Here is a 12,759-nt window from a genome sequence, read left to right on the forward strand (position 1 = left end):
TATATTATATATATATATATATATATATATATATATATATATATATATATATATATATATATAATATTATATATTATATTATTATGTATATATATTATATTATATGTGTAAGATCCCATTTTCTGTGTTAAAGTGTTGGGCCAACTTTGGTAAAAAGGTCCAAGGATAATCCATCTTATTTTTCAGGATCCCCTCAACTGCCCACATGCTTCCCATTTTGTCTCATTCACCAAAAACAGTTCTCACTCTTCCTCTTAGTGTTGAAGTAGGAGTTGTGCTAGGGCAGCTGCAAAATCCCCCTTCCAGTTAACAGAAACCATTTTTCACCACGTAAGTTGAGCTCTAAAACTATATGCCTTCGTTCTTCTCTGTTTGGTAGCTCTAGTTCCACATGAGTCTCATTTGTGGTCCCATTTTTGTCTCCTATGGTTCTGTTTTACAATTTCTTAAATCTGCTCCACGTCCTAGTGTTTCTCTCTTAAGGGTTTCTTTAGTTAGTTCTTAGTTTCGAGGTAAGGGAAGCTAGGGTTTAAAGTTTTTTTTTTTATGATTATTGCATGTTTTTCTAGTTTCAAAATCATGTTTATGATGTTTGCTCGTTGTTGTGGTTGCTTAGAAATAGTTGAAATGTTGTTTGGTACTGCTTTTCTGGTTTGCATGCGTGAGCAGGGAAGAGCTCTATTGTTTTCGCCCAAGCGAGCAACCCTGGCCTAAGCTAAATTGGCAAGAAGTTCAACCAAGGTTCTGCTCCAGTTGTCGCTCAAGCGACGAGCTCCAATTTTGAGCGAGAGTAATCTCGCTCAGGCGAGGAGGCCTCACTTAAGCGAGAACTCGTGAACCCTCATAATGCCCTTTGATTTCAATCTCGCCTAAGCGAGAGCTTTTCACTTGAGCGAGAGGCTCATGTTGCCTGAGCGAGAGCTCCTTAGCTTGAGCGAGATTGATAACATAGTCGTTTGAATGCTTGTATGCTCTCGTGATTGATTTGTTTACACTTTTAAAGCATGAAGCATGATGACAATGTTTTATGCAATGTGGTTGTGTTTTCTTTAGTTTTTGTTGTTTGGGATTTTGGGTTTTTGCATGCTGAAATCATTGAAAATATGCCAGTTTAGCTTAAGCGAAAAATTTTAGCTTAAGCGACATCAGTCTAGCTCAAGCGAGATCAGTCTAGCTTAAGCAAGAATTGTTGCAGAATTTTAATTCCTTACTTTAACTTGTGGATTGATTCAATTACTCTTAAAGGCATGAATCTGTGATTGTGTATGTTTCATGTGATATTGATTTGCTTGGTATGAAATGAAATACAAATGGGTTGGTTGGTTGGACATTAGCATGAGATTATAATGCTTGAGATGACATGTAGAATGTTGTGCATAAAAGAGTTTCGTGGGAAACTCTTGGTGATGGTGTGGTTAGTGTATACCTTGATATATGAGATATCTATATAAAGGAAGGTATCCTGAACTCTAATAATCATTCACACTCACATAGAGTAGAATGATTTATGTGGTGAGAGTGGCAAGAGGTCCTAGTCTTGGGACGTATTGGGCCTAAGACATTAGAGGATTAACCCTGGGGTGTGGTTGGGTGATAACCCCTTGTGTCTAGACTCTGTAGAGTTTAGAAACCAGCACATGTGCATACTTCCTTTAGAATTTTATATCAAGAGTATAATCCGAATAATTGAGTATGAAGGTCTTGCATTTGTTTGCTACCACATGAATTGGGTGCCTACTACTTTATATGATTATGACCTGATTTAACATTTACTTGCTTAATAACATGGTGAAAATTATTTTTACCTCTAGCTTACCCTTTCTATTTATGTTTGTGTTCTCTGTTTGACTTTTTTCTTTTTGCGATGATCACCAAATCCTTGGTGTGAGCAGATGTGGAGACTTTTGGTGATCGTGATGTTGGCGGGGAGGCTGCAGCGTAGTTAGGCTTCCTTGATCCTTTATTTCTCATTGTTGAGCCTTTCTTCTTGTGTACTGTTATTTTGTAGTTTCTTGCCCTATGAGCAAATTTCAAGTTTAATCTAATCTGTGTTTAGATTCTTTTCATGGCATTGAGTTGTGCCTAAAGGTTTCCATTCTAGTATATTTTGGGATAATTGTAAAAGGTTAATTCTTATATACCTTGTGTCCGTTCTCTACTTTATATTATAATATGAAATGTCTTGTTTTAATAGTTTTATACTACTAAAATGGGATGTTACAATATGTATATATTATATAATATATATATATATATATATATTATATGTATATGCATATGCGTAAATATATATATATATATATATATATATATATTATCTAATAAATTTTAGATATTTTAATAATTTAAATGGGGATGATTATCCAGGCGAGGATATGTATATCTTCATCCCCATCCGCAGTTAAAAACTTCGGATATTATCCATACCCATACAGGGATATTATGCCACCATTCCTTACCAATGAAGCACCTTTTCACTCTCTCTACTCATTCTCTTTATCGCACTCTTCCAAACTCTAAGCCCCAATTTCTCTCCTCCTCCCCTCCTAATTACACAGTTGCCTTTCGCCACTACATTGTCGCCGACAGTCATCGTGCTACCTCAAATCAGCCCTTGGTTCTGAGGGATGCCATTAGATCCCACGGCAAAACCTGGCAGTGTAGTTCCCCACTAAATTCGGACTGGTGGCCATCGAGGATTCTGAGGTGGAAGATGAGATTCAGAAACTATGGTCGATTAAACATGTGAGTTACAAGAGGAGTTTGATGACGAAGGATTATAGATGTGACAAGAAGGTCAGGGCGTTGAGGATGGGACGAAGGTATTGGAATAATGTTGTTGTGTGTGGAACACGTCATTTCTTGTTAGCTTGTTAATAAATCTAGTTTCTAGGAATAAAATCTTGTTGATTTTGTTATTCCAAAGAGATAGCCATGATCTAGTCATGGGCCCAACTTTTTATGATTTTTCTGTTTCTTTGTACAGACTATATAAAGCCATTATTTCAATTGAATAAATTAAGCTTTACAACTACAACATCTTTTAGTTTTATGAGTCATATCAGAGCCAATACACGGGCTTGACACATAGAAAATACGAGAGAGAAAGGTTGATTGAAACACAAAGAGAAAATCTTTTTGAACCACAAAGAGCACGTACACAAAGGAGAGAAAATATGAAGTGATACATATAAAGGAGAGAAACCATGGCTGACGGCAATAACTTTCTTAGCATTCCAAATTTTGATGGAGATTATGACCACTAGTCCATTCTAATGGAATACTTACTAAGATCAAAAGAATACTGGAGCATGGTGGAGCAAGGCTATCCAGAGCCCAAAACACTGGAGTCACTCACCGGAGCAGAATGCCGCAACTTGGAGGAGCAAAAGCTAAAGCATTTGAGGGCAAAAACTTATTTGTTTCAATCTATTGATAAGAATATTTTGAAAACAATCACCAACAAAGCCTCTTCCAAAGATCTGTTGGATTCAATGAAGACAAAATATCAAGGGAATGGTCATGTTCAATGAGCTCAACTCTAGAGGCTACATAGATATTTTGAAATTTTCGAAATGTAAAAAGGAGAATGCGTGAGTGATTATATCTCTAGAGTCATGATCATTGGAAATGACATGAGAACAGCAAGGAAGATCATGGACGATGGACATATCGTTGAGAAAATTTTGCGCACATTGTCTGACAAATACAATTATATTGTGTGCTCAATCGAAGAGTCCAAAGACATCAATACGATGATAGTAGATGAGCTGCATTGTTCGTTGCTTGTCCATGAACACAAGATACAAAGGAAAAAAGTGGTTGAACAAGCGTTAAAAGTCATAGACGATAACTCTGCTCCCCAAGCCTATGAACAATCTAGTAGAGGTAGAGGGCATGGTGGATATAGGGGAAGAGGAAGAGGTAGAGGCAGAGGTCAAGGGAGGGCATTCTACAAATCCATTGTTGAGTGCTATCGATGTCACAAGTTGGGACACTTCTAGTATGAATGTCCCACCTATGCTAATTATGCAGATCACATATAGCTAGACAAAGGTGAAGAAATGCTACTAATGTTATATGTGGAAACGCAAGGAGCCACACAATATGAAATATGGTTTCTGGATTCTGGATGTAGCAACCATATGAGTGGAGAAAAAAAATGGTTCACTAACCTTGATCTATCATTTAGGCATAATGTTAAGTTGGGAAATGACTCCAAATTGAAAGTCAAGGGGAAAGGCAACATTCGAATGAAAATAGATGGATGAGTTATGGTCATCATTGAGGTATTTTACGTTCTTGAACTTAAATCCAACTTGCTTAGCATTGGGCAACTTCAAGAACGTAATCTATCTATATTGATTAAGAATGGATGTTGTAGCATGTATCATGATGTTAAAGGTTTGATCATACAAACTATGATATCTATAAATCATATGTTTTTACTTTTGGCATCTATTTCCCCTATCTCTACTAATGTATCAAAAGCAGCCTGTTTCAATGTAAGCTCTGAGAATGTCACAAGTTTATGTCACGAAAGGTTTGGTCTTCTCAACATGAAAGGACTGCGAACTCTTGCCTATAAGAAGATGGTTCAAGGCCTGCCAATATTGAAGAATACATCTCAACTGTGCACTATCTGATGACTGGAAAGCAACATCATGATCCTTTTAAAAGAAATAGCACTTAGAGAGCATCCAAACCTCTACAACTTATTCATTCAGACATATGTGGTGCCATTACTCCTGAATCTTATAGTCATATGAGGTATATCCTTACTTTTGTAGATGATTATAGTTGAAAAATGTGGTCCTATTTTTTACATGCCAAGTCCGAAGCCTTTGATACATTCAAAAGGTTCAAGGCATTTGTTGAGAATACAACATGATATAGCATAATTTGTTTGCGCACCGATAGAGGAGGAAAGTTCACTTCATCAGAATTCAATGACTACTGCAACACGTATGGAATTGCAAGACAACTTACGACTGCTTACTCACCGCAACAGAATGAAGTTGTCGAAAGAAGAAACCGCACCTTGATGAATATGGTGAGATGCATGCTTGCAGCACGAGATGTTCCAAAAGGGTACTGGCCAGAAGCAACAAACTTAGCAACTCATGTTCTGAATAAAGATCCAACATCAACCCTATCCAGCATGACACTTGAAGAGGTCTAGACAACAAAAACCATCAATGGTGTTTGATGAAATGGGAAAGTGGGATTGGAAGAAGTTAGGAGAGACTAATTCTCTTGATCTTATGTATGAAGAAGGTGAGAAAAGTGCATCTTCCAACACTGATAACCAACCAGAAAATGACAGGACAAAAGAAGCCATAAGAGATGAAAGAGTCAACGTCCATACAAGGAGAAGAAGTCCGCCAATATGGATGAGAGACTATGAGTCTGGAGATAGATTGTCAAAAGGAGAAGAAGGAGTGGAGCAGCTCACCCAAGAAATGCAACAACTTGCTATGTTCATCTCAAATGATCCCACCACATTTGAGGAAGCAGTCAGAAGTCAAGTATGGAGGGATGCCATGAAACCTGATATGGTAGCAATTGAGAAAAATGGAACATGGGAACTACTAGATCTACCAATAGGAGAAAAGAAGATTGGTATTAAATGGCTATTTAAGACCAAGCTAAATGAAAAAAGAGAAGTCGACAAATGTAAAGCTCATCTTGTAGCAATGGGGTATACACAACAAGCTGGAATTGATTACATTGAGGTATTTGCACCAATGGCAAGATGAGATACTATTCGACTAACCTTGTCCATTGCAGCTAATCGCGGATAGAAAGTTTATCAACTTGATGTCAAGAGTGCATTTCTACATGGAGAGATAGAAGAGGAAGTGTATGTGAAACAACCAAAGGGATTTGAGGTAAAAGGTGCAATAGACAAAGTATATAAGCTCAAGAAAGCTCTTTATGGGCTTAAATAGGACCCTCAAGCATGGTTCAACAAAATAGAATCATACTTTGTCAATGAGAGTTTTGAGAGAAGAACGAGTGATCACACTTTATTTACAAAGAAGGAAGGGGAAACAAATGTTCTTATTGTGAACCTGTATATGGATGACCTTATCTTTACAAGAAGTAGTGAGAAAATGTTTGAAGAATTCAAGAGGTCAATGAAAAGGGAATTTGAGATGACTAATCTGGGATACATGAGATATTTTCTTGGTGTAGAAGTCACATAGACTTCAAGTCGAATTTTCATTTGTTAGAAGAAGTATGCTAATGAATTTCTAGAAAGATTTGGTTTACAAAATTGCTCACCTGTCAAATGGTGGGAAGTCTTGTGTATTTAACTGCCACAAGGGCAAGACATGATGTATGTTGTAAGTATGGTATCTCGTTTCATGGAAGCTCCAACGATTATGCATCAACAAGCTGTGAAAATGGTCTTGCGCTATTTGAAAGGGCCCACTTAACTGGGACTCGTTTACAAAAGAGAAGGTGGTAATAATTTAGTAGCTTTTTATGATAGTGATTATGCTAGAGACCTTGAAGACCGAAAAAACACCTCAGGATATGTTTTTATGATTTCAAATTATTTAGTTGCTTGGAATTCAAAAAACAACCTGTGGTGTCTTTATCCACTACTGAGGCTGAATTTATATCTACAACAACTTGTGCTGCTCAAAGTATTTGGATGATTCACATACTTAACAGATTGGGGATTAAGCAAAATAAGTGCATTATATTTTGTGATAACAGTTCAACGATTAAACTTTCAAAGAATACTGTTATGCATGGTAAGAGTAAGGATATTCATGTTCAATTTCATTTTCTTTGGGAGTTGACAAATCAAGGAGAAGTTGAATTAGTACATAGTGGTAATAAGGATCAACTAGCTCATATCATGACTAAGGCCTTAAAACTTGAAGTAATTGTGAAATTGAGAGAAAGGCTTGGAATGTGCAGTATTGAAGGAATAAACTTACTGTATTTCTCAAAGACAATTCAGTTTAAAGGAGGGTTTGTTGGAATAATGTCGTTGTGTGTGGAACATGTCATTTCTTGTTAGCTTGTTAATAAACCTGGTTTCTAGGAACAAAATCTTATGGATTTTTTTATTCCAAAGAGATAGTCATGATCTAGTCATGGGCTCCGCTTTTATGCTTTTTTTGTTTCTTTGTACATGATATATAAAGCCATTATTTTAATTGAATAAATTAAGCTTTACAACTACAACATCTTTTAGTTTTATCAGAAGCAACCCCGCGGGGAAGATCTTCACTACGATGTCGTTTTGCGAGGCTGAAGAAGATGAAGAAAGTGTTAGCAATCATAGCAGTTCCATTAAGTGGGCCAGGGAATTGATGATGCAGGTTAAAATTTATGGTTTTTTATGTTGGGTATTTGGGGGGAACAAGAAAGATTTAAACTTTGATTTGGTATCTTTGGTTATGGTTGTTGGCATTGTTTTGTTCATGTTGCGTTATTATCTGTTTGGGTGGAAACCCAAAAGTACGAATGGAATGTGAAAGTTATCCTACTAGCTTCTTAGTAAACATGAAAATTAACAATGATGTTCTTGGGTTTTGGCAGAGATCACAAGTTACTTCAATGTTTGGGACTGTAAGTCTTTGGGCAAAAGGGTACAATGGCGCCAAGGTCAAGATCGCTATATTTGAAACTGGCATTCAGGCTGATCACCCTTATTTTCGTAACATCAAGGTAATTAATGATTTGAAATTATTGCTTCTGGTTGATGGTGGATGAGTTGAGTGATGAGGAAATTTACAGGAGCGTACTAATTGGATCGATGAAGATAACTTGAGTGATAATAATGGACATGGGATTTTTGTTGTACGAGTGGATTCTGGTGTTCACTGATAGACAAGTAATGTCTGTTAGGTGCTATTGTTGAACCCTTTTCTTGCTATTGTTCACTGAGTTTAAATCTTCTGACTACATGGAAATGACATTTCTTCCTCCTAGACTCCGAAATGTCGTCATTATAAATGCGTGAAACAACAATGAACAAAAGTTTAAGAACAAATAGTAAAAGCTATCAAGCTCTAAAGGAAGAAGATCCTAGATGTATCTTCACCATTTATAAATGCATGCTGTTTTTTTTATAGTTTTCTACTTATAATTATTTTATTCTAGAATGGTTGGAAAGATTTTGAGAAGATTGCATTCAACCTATTTCAGGTAACATATACATGGTTCCTTGATGCCTTCAACTATGCAATTGCAACCAATATGGATGAGCTAAATTTGAGCTTTGGTGGATATGATTACTTGGATCTCCCGTTTGTTGAACAAGTAAATTTCTTGTGTCTATCTGTTCCTACTCACTAATTCAATAGTATTACTAGGTTTTGTATTTTTTCTTATTATGAGGTAGAAATTTAAGATACATTACTTATGAAGATATGATGATATTATTTGGTGAATGGTTATAACTGTTATGACATGTTAGTTTCTCTGTTGTAAATGTTATATTTAAAGAAGCCATTATTTGTTTCTAGTACTTGTATGTAGTAATAATTATTTCTTTCACATAGTACATAAATGTCCTTTTATAGAGCTTTATGGTAACAAATATGGGAGATATCAACAAATAATATAATCATGGTTTTTGCAATTGGAAATGATGGACCGCCTTATGGAACATTGAACAATCCAGAGATCAAAGTGATGTCATTGGTGTTGGTGGTATTGACTATAGTGACCATATAACCTCATTTTCCTCACGTGGCATGAGTACATGGGAGCTTCCTCACGGGTAACGTCCTCGTATTTGTTTATATTTCATTGTTCCAGTTTCATAGTCATTTGTGACTTTTGTATTTTTTCCTTAGCTTTTTGTTTATGCAAATACTTTTAGTGGGTGAAGAATGGAAATTTGAGTTCAAACAAATAATTACCCATATTTCGTTGTGAGGCACAATCTCCACTTACAATTTGTAGCGATCCTATGTAAAGAATTGATCAACTTTCTATGACACCTTGGTCATTATACAATGGCATGTTAGATTTTTAACTAACATGAAAATATATTTTATTTAATACATGAGTTATTCTTGTCCTCTGTTTTTCTTTTTTGTAGGATCTTTAATTTGTATGTAAGTTTGATTTCTTGTTAATAGTTTTTTAAATTATATTGACATATGTATCCTACCGTTTTGGGCGCATGAAGTCAGACACAATTACATATGGACGAGGCATTATGGGAACAAAAATTACTGTAGGCTGTAAACGGTTATCAGGAACTAGTGTTGCAAGTCCTATAGCTGTTGGTGTTGTAAGTTTGCTTGTCAGCGTCATCCCAGAACATGATAGAAAAAGTATCTTAAACCCAACAAGCATGAAAAAAGCATTAGTTGAGGGAGCTGCAAAGCTTCCTAGGCCTAACATATATGAGCAGGATGCTGACAAAGCTGATATGTATGTTCTCTTGTTTACCTTTCTATTTTATTTAGTTTTAAGATTAATGGGACACACAATTTACCATAGTAAAGCAATGCTGGGAAATGAATTAACATGAGTGTATGGTTGATAAGTGTCAATTATTAGTTAAATTACATATCATTTAGACACTTATCTTGCACTAAATCAATGTAAAAATTATTAGAATTGTCCTAATTTTACACACATACAAAATGAGGTGATGAGAAAATAGAAAAAGTGGAATTTAATGTATTTTGTGTTGTTTTGCAGGTAAATTATAAAGTTGATGTTGAGCCCTAAAAGTTGCAGCTCAAGCCAAAAGATGAATTGAGAAAGTTAAATTTTAAGACTGCGGCTAAACAACAGAATTTGGCGCTTAAGCTACATTTTAAAAAAACTTCACTACAAAGAAATGTGAAGCTCCAGATTTGAGGTTGAGCACGTATAGGAAACCTCCATGGTAGGGAAACCTCCATTGTTGAACTGCAAAAAATGAACACCCAAGCTTGGAAAGAAAACCCACTTTGGAAAGGAAACTCACTTTACTGAACTTCAAGATTTGGAAGCTAGAGCAGCACGTTAAAATCTATAAATACAGGGCATGACCCATGTTATTTTCATGTTGATTGGGTTATTTTATATATGTTGGTTTTCTATACTATTTTAGGGAGAGATACCCTTAGACTAGCCTAGTTATTATAGTATATTAGTATATAGATATTGAAGGAAGGATGCTACTCCAAGTTTATCTTGTATCTCTCTGTATTGCACTTGATTATATATTTATTGTGTTTTTGATTTACGTGTTGGTTACTTGATTTGTATCACTCCGTGGTAATTTGACCAATCATCATACCTTATCAGCACTAGATGTAGAGACATCTAGTTTACTATTTAGATCCAATCATGTATCATGTTCCTTAGCATATACCAGGTGATTTTGGCAACAATGCATATATGTACTCTATTTGCAAAAATTATATGAAAACAAGTTAGATAAACTAAAACAAGTTGTTCAACTAGTTTGACATAACTAATTTTTGGCCAACTCAATGGGTTTCTAACCCTTTATAATTATCCGATGTTGGGTTAATTGGACTTGACATTTGACCATTTTGCCAATTTTATGCTCAAGCTCACCAGATATATAAAAAAATTGTAGTTGCTAGGTACATAAACAATTATAATGTCCTAGAGGGGGTCCTAAAGTACCACAATCAAATAGCTTTTGAAACTGTCGGGATTCATTTGAGTTTTTAACTATAATGATTTAAAAACTCCAAAAAGTGTTTAGGACTTGCTATATTATTCGACTATTCTTAAATCATGTTTTCATATTTGTTCATTTAATTTTTCAGGTTAGCGTCATATGAGATTCTTAAGAACTACAAACCTAGGACAAGCATCTTTCTACGCGTTCTTGATTATATAAATTGTCGTAGAGATTTTTTGGGATTAATTTCACAATATCAAATACCCACCTAGATATATTCCTAGAGATGCCTTGGACATTCGTAATGACATTCTTGATTGGCATGGGAATCATCTACATATAAATTTTCATATCATGTTCAACATATTACGAGATGCTGGTTACTATATTGAAACACTTGGTTTGGTGGATCTTGAAGATGAATACTTTATTGAGGGGATTGAAAAACTAAGAGATGATGTTGTAAATACTAGACTAGGATTAGTTGTCTTTGTTGAGTGGTATAATATAGATTCCATGGTAAAGATGAGATTCTTTGATGATAAACAGGGAGCTGGTGGAACCCAGTCATTGGAGGTGCTAACATTCCTGCACTTAATGATCTTTTTTGACTCTATTTGGGATTGCTTTTGGAGATAAGATTTTGAACGGTGATTTTTCACTTTTGGGTGAGCAAAATCGGTATGCATCTAGGACAAATTTAGTGAGGTTTTCAATGGGTGGTTATGGTTATGTTCATAACTTTCCTTTAGATAGTTCAGAAAGTGGAGGTACGCAAAGTGTGTTGCTAACTTCTAGCTCAACCAAGGTGTGACGTGACACCTTCTATCTCATTAATTATTTATTTTAAAATGAAAATTGATAAATGTAGCCTCTAAAGGAAAAATAAAGGTTAAGTAAAAGATACTTTCTAATTTTGAAATATGGTTTCCTTTTAGTGAAACAGGCAGACTCTCCAATTCTTGGTCTCATGGCAATGGGCGAAGGTCGCATAGTTGTTCATGGGGACTCTAATTGTTTGGACGATAGTAGTCATATGATAAATTATTTTTCCCTTTTGAGGAAAATACTAGATTTTACCAGTGAAGATGTTAGAGATCCAACACTTTTCTCTAATTCAATTAATCAAGACTCACCCTTGTATGAAGATGACAATCGGTTGCCATCCCACATAACTGATGTAAATTTCTCTGCATATTCAACTATTGTGGGTAAGGAATTTATCTGTGAAACTGTCACAAGGTTTGAGATTTCGGGAACTAAGGGATACAACTTGCAAGTAAGAGGAAGAACTATTGATGAGGTATGAAAAGGAACAACTATTATTGTATTGGTCATTTTGTGTTGATCTTTATGTTTGCGATCAAATATTGCATATTACTGATATTGTGGATTCTTTGATCATTCTTATGGCTTGATACACTTGTGCTGGTTGTTGGTCATTGGCTGGTTTCTTTTGTTGTTGCAGTAATGAAAAATAAAATACTTGTTTTTTACCATCCATTTTTGGACTACTATATTTATGTTGTTTATGCTTCATGTATTTTTCTTCTGACAAGCATTTTGCTATTGAATTTTTGGTGCATTAGCCAAAAGAGGCTTAGACGAAGGAAATAATCAAGTTATGTTATATTGGCCAAGATAGTTTAGCATTACATCAACTATTGTAACTGTAACAGTAGCCTCCAAAGAAACCCCACAATAGCATTAGCAACATAGTAACATCACTCACCAGTGTCACTATAGGACAATAGTCAAATAAGTTGCCTTATTTCTTAGAGTTAACTTTTTTGTTTTTGTTTTGGATGCTTTTCAAATGCACAAACTTTGTGATAGTAAATTTATTTATCTAATGTTTATGGCTATCGGTACAACAAAGTATTACAACATTCAATAACTAATTATTATGTAGTTTTCTGTTTCTAAATAGGTTTCTTAATTTCCTTAACCTCTTAAATTATTGAAACCCTATGATTTTTTTAAATATCTAGTCCTGTCGCATTTGTTTCACATTTCATTGTGTGTAGAATTTACGTTAGAGCATAGTTAATTAAAAAGAGGAAGAAATGATAAAAGTTCATTGAAAAGGAAACAAAGGTAATTTTGTGTTATGTACAAAACTGAAGTCATTA

The 12,759-nt window shown here is 35.1% G+C and overlaps 1 pseudogene; it reads left to right on the forward strand.

The window, feature by feature from the left end:
* Positions 1 to 1,355: 1,355 nt before the first annotated feature.
* LOC114174420 (subtilisin-like protease SBT6.1) lies at positions 1,356 to 12,277 on the forward strand (annotated as a pseudogene).
* Positions 12,278 to 12,759: the final 482 nt, after the last annotated feature.

Source organism: Vigna unguiculata, chromosome 2 (assembly GCF_037176805.1).
Source record: "Vigna unguiculata cultivar grain cowpea cultivar isolate G323 ecotype 2 chromosome 2, ASM3717680v1, whole genome shotgun sequence".
NCBI lineage: Eukaryota > Viridiplantae > Streptophyta > Magnoliopsida > Fabales > Fabaceae > Vigna > Vigna unguiculata.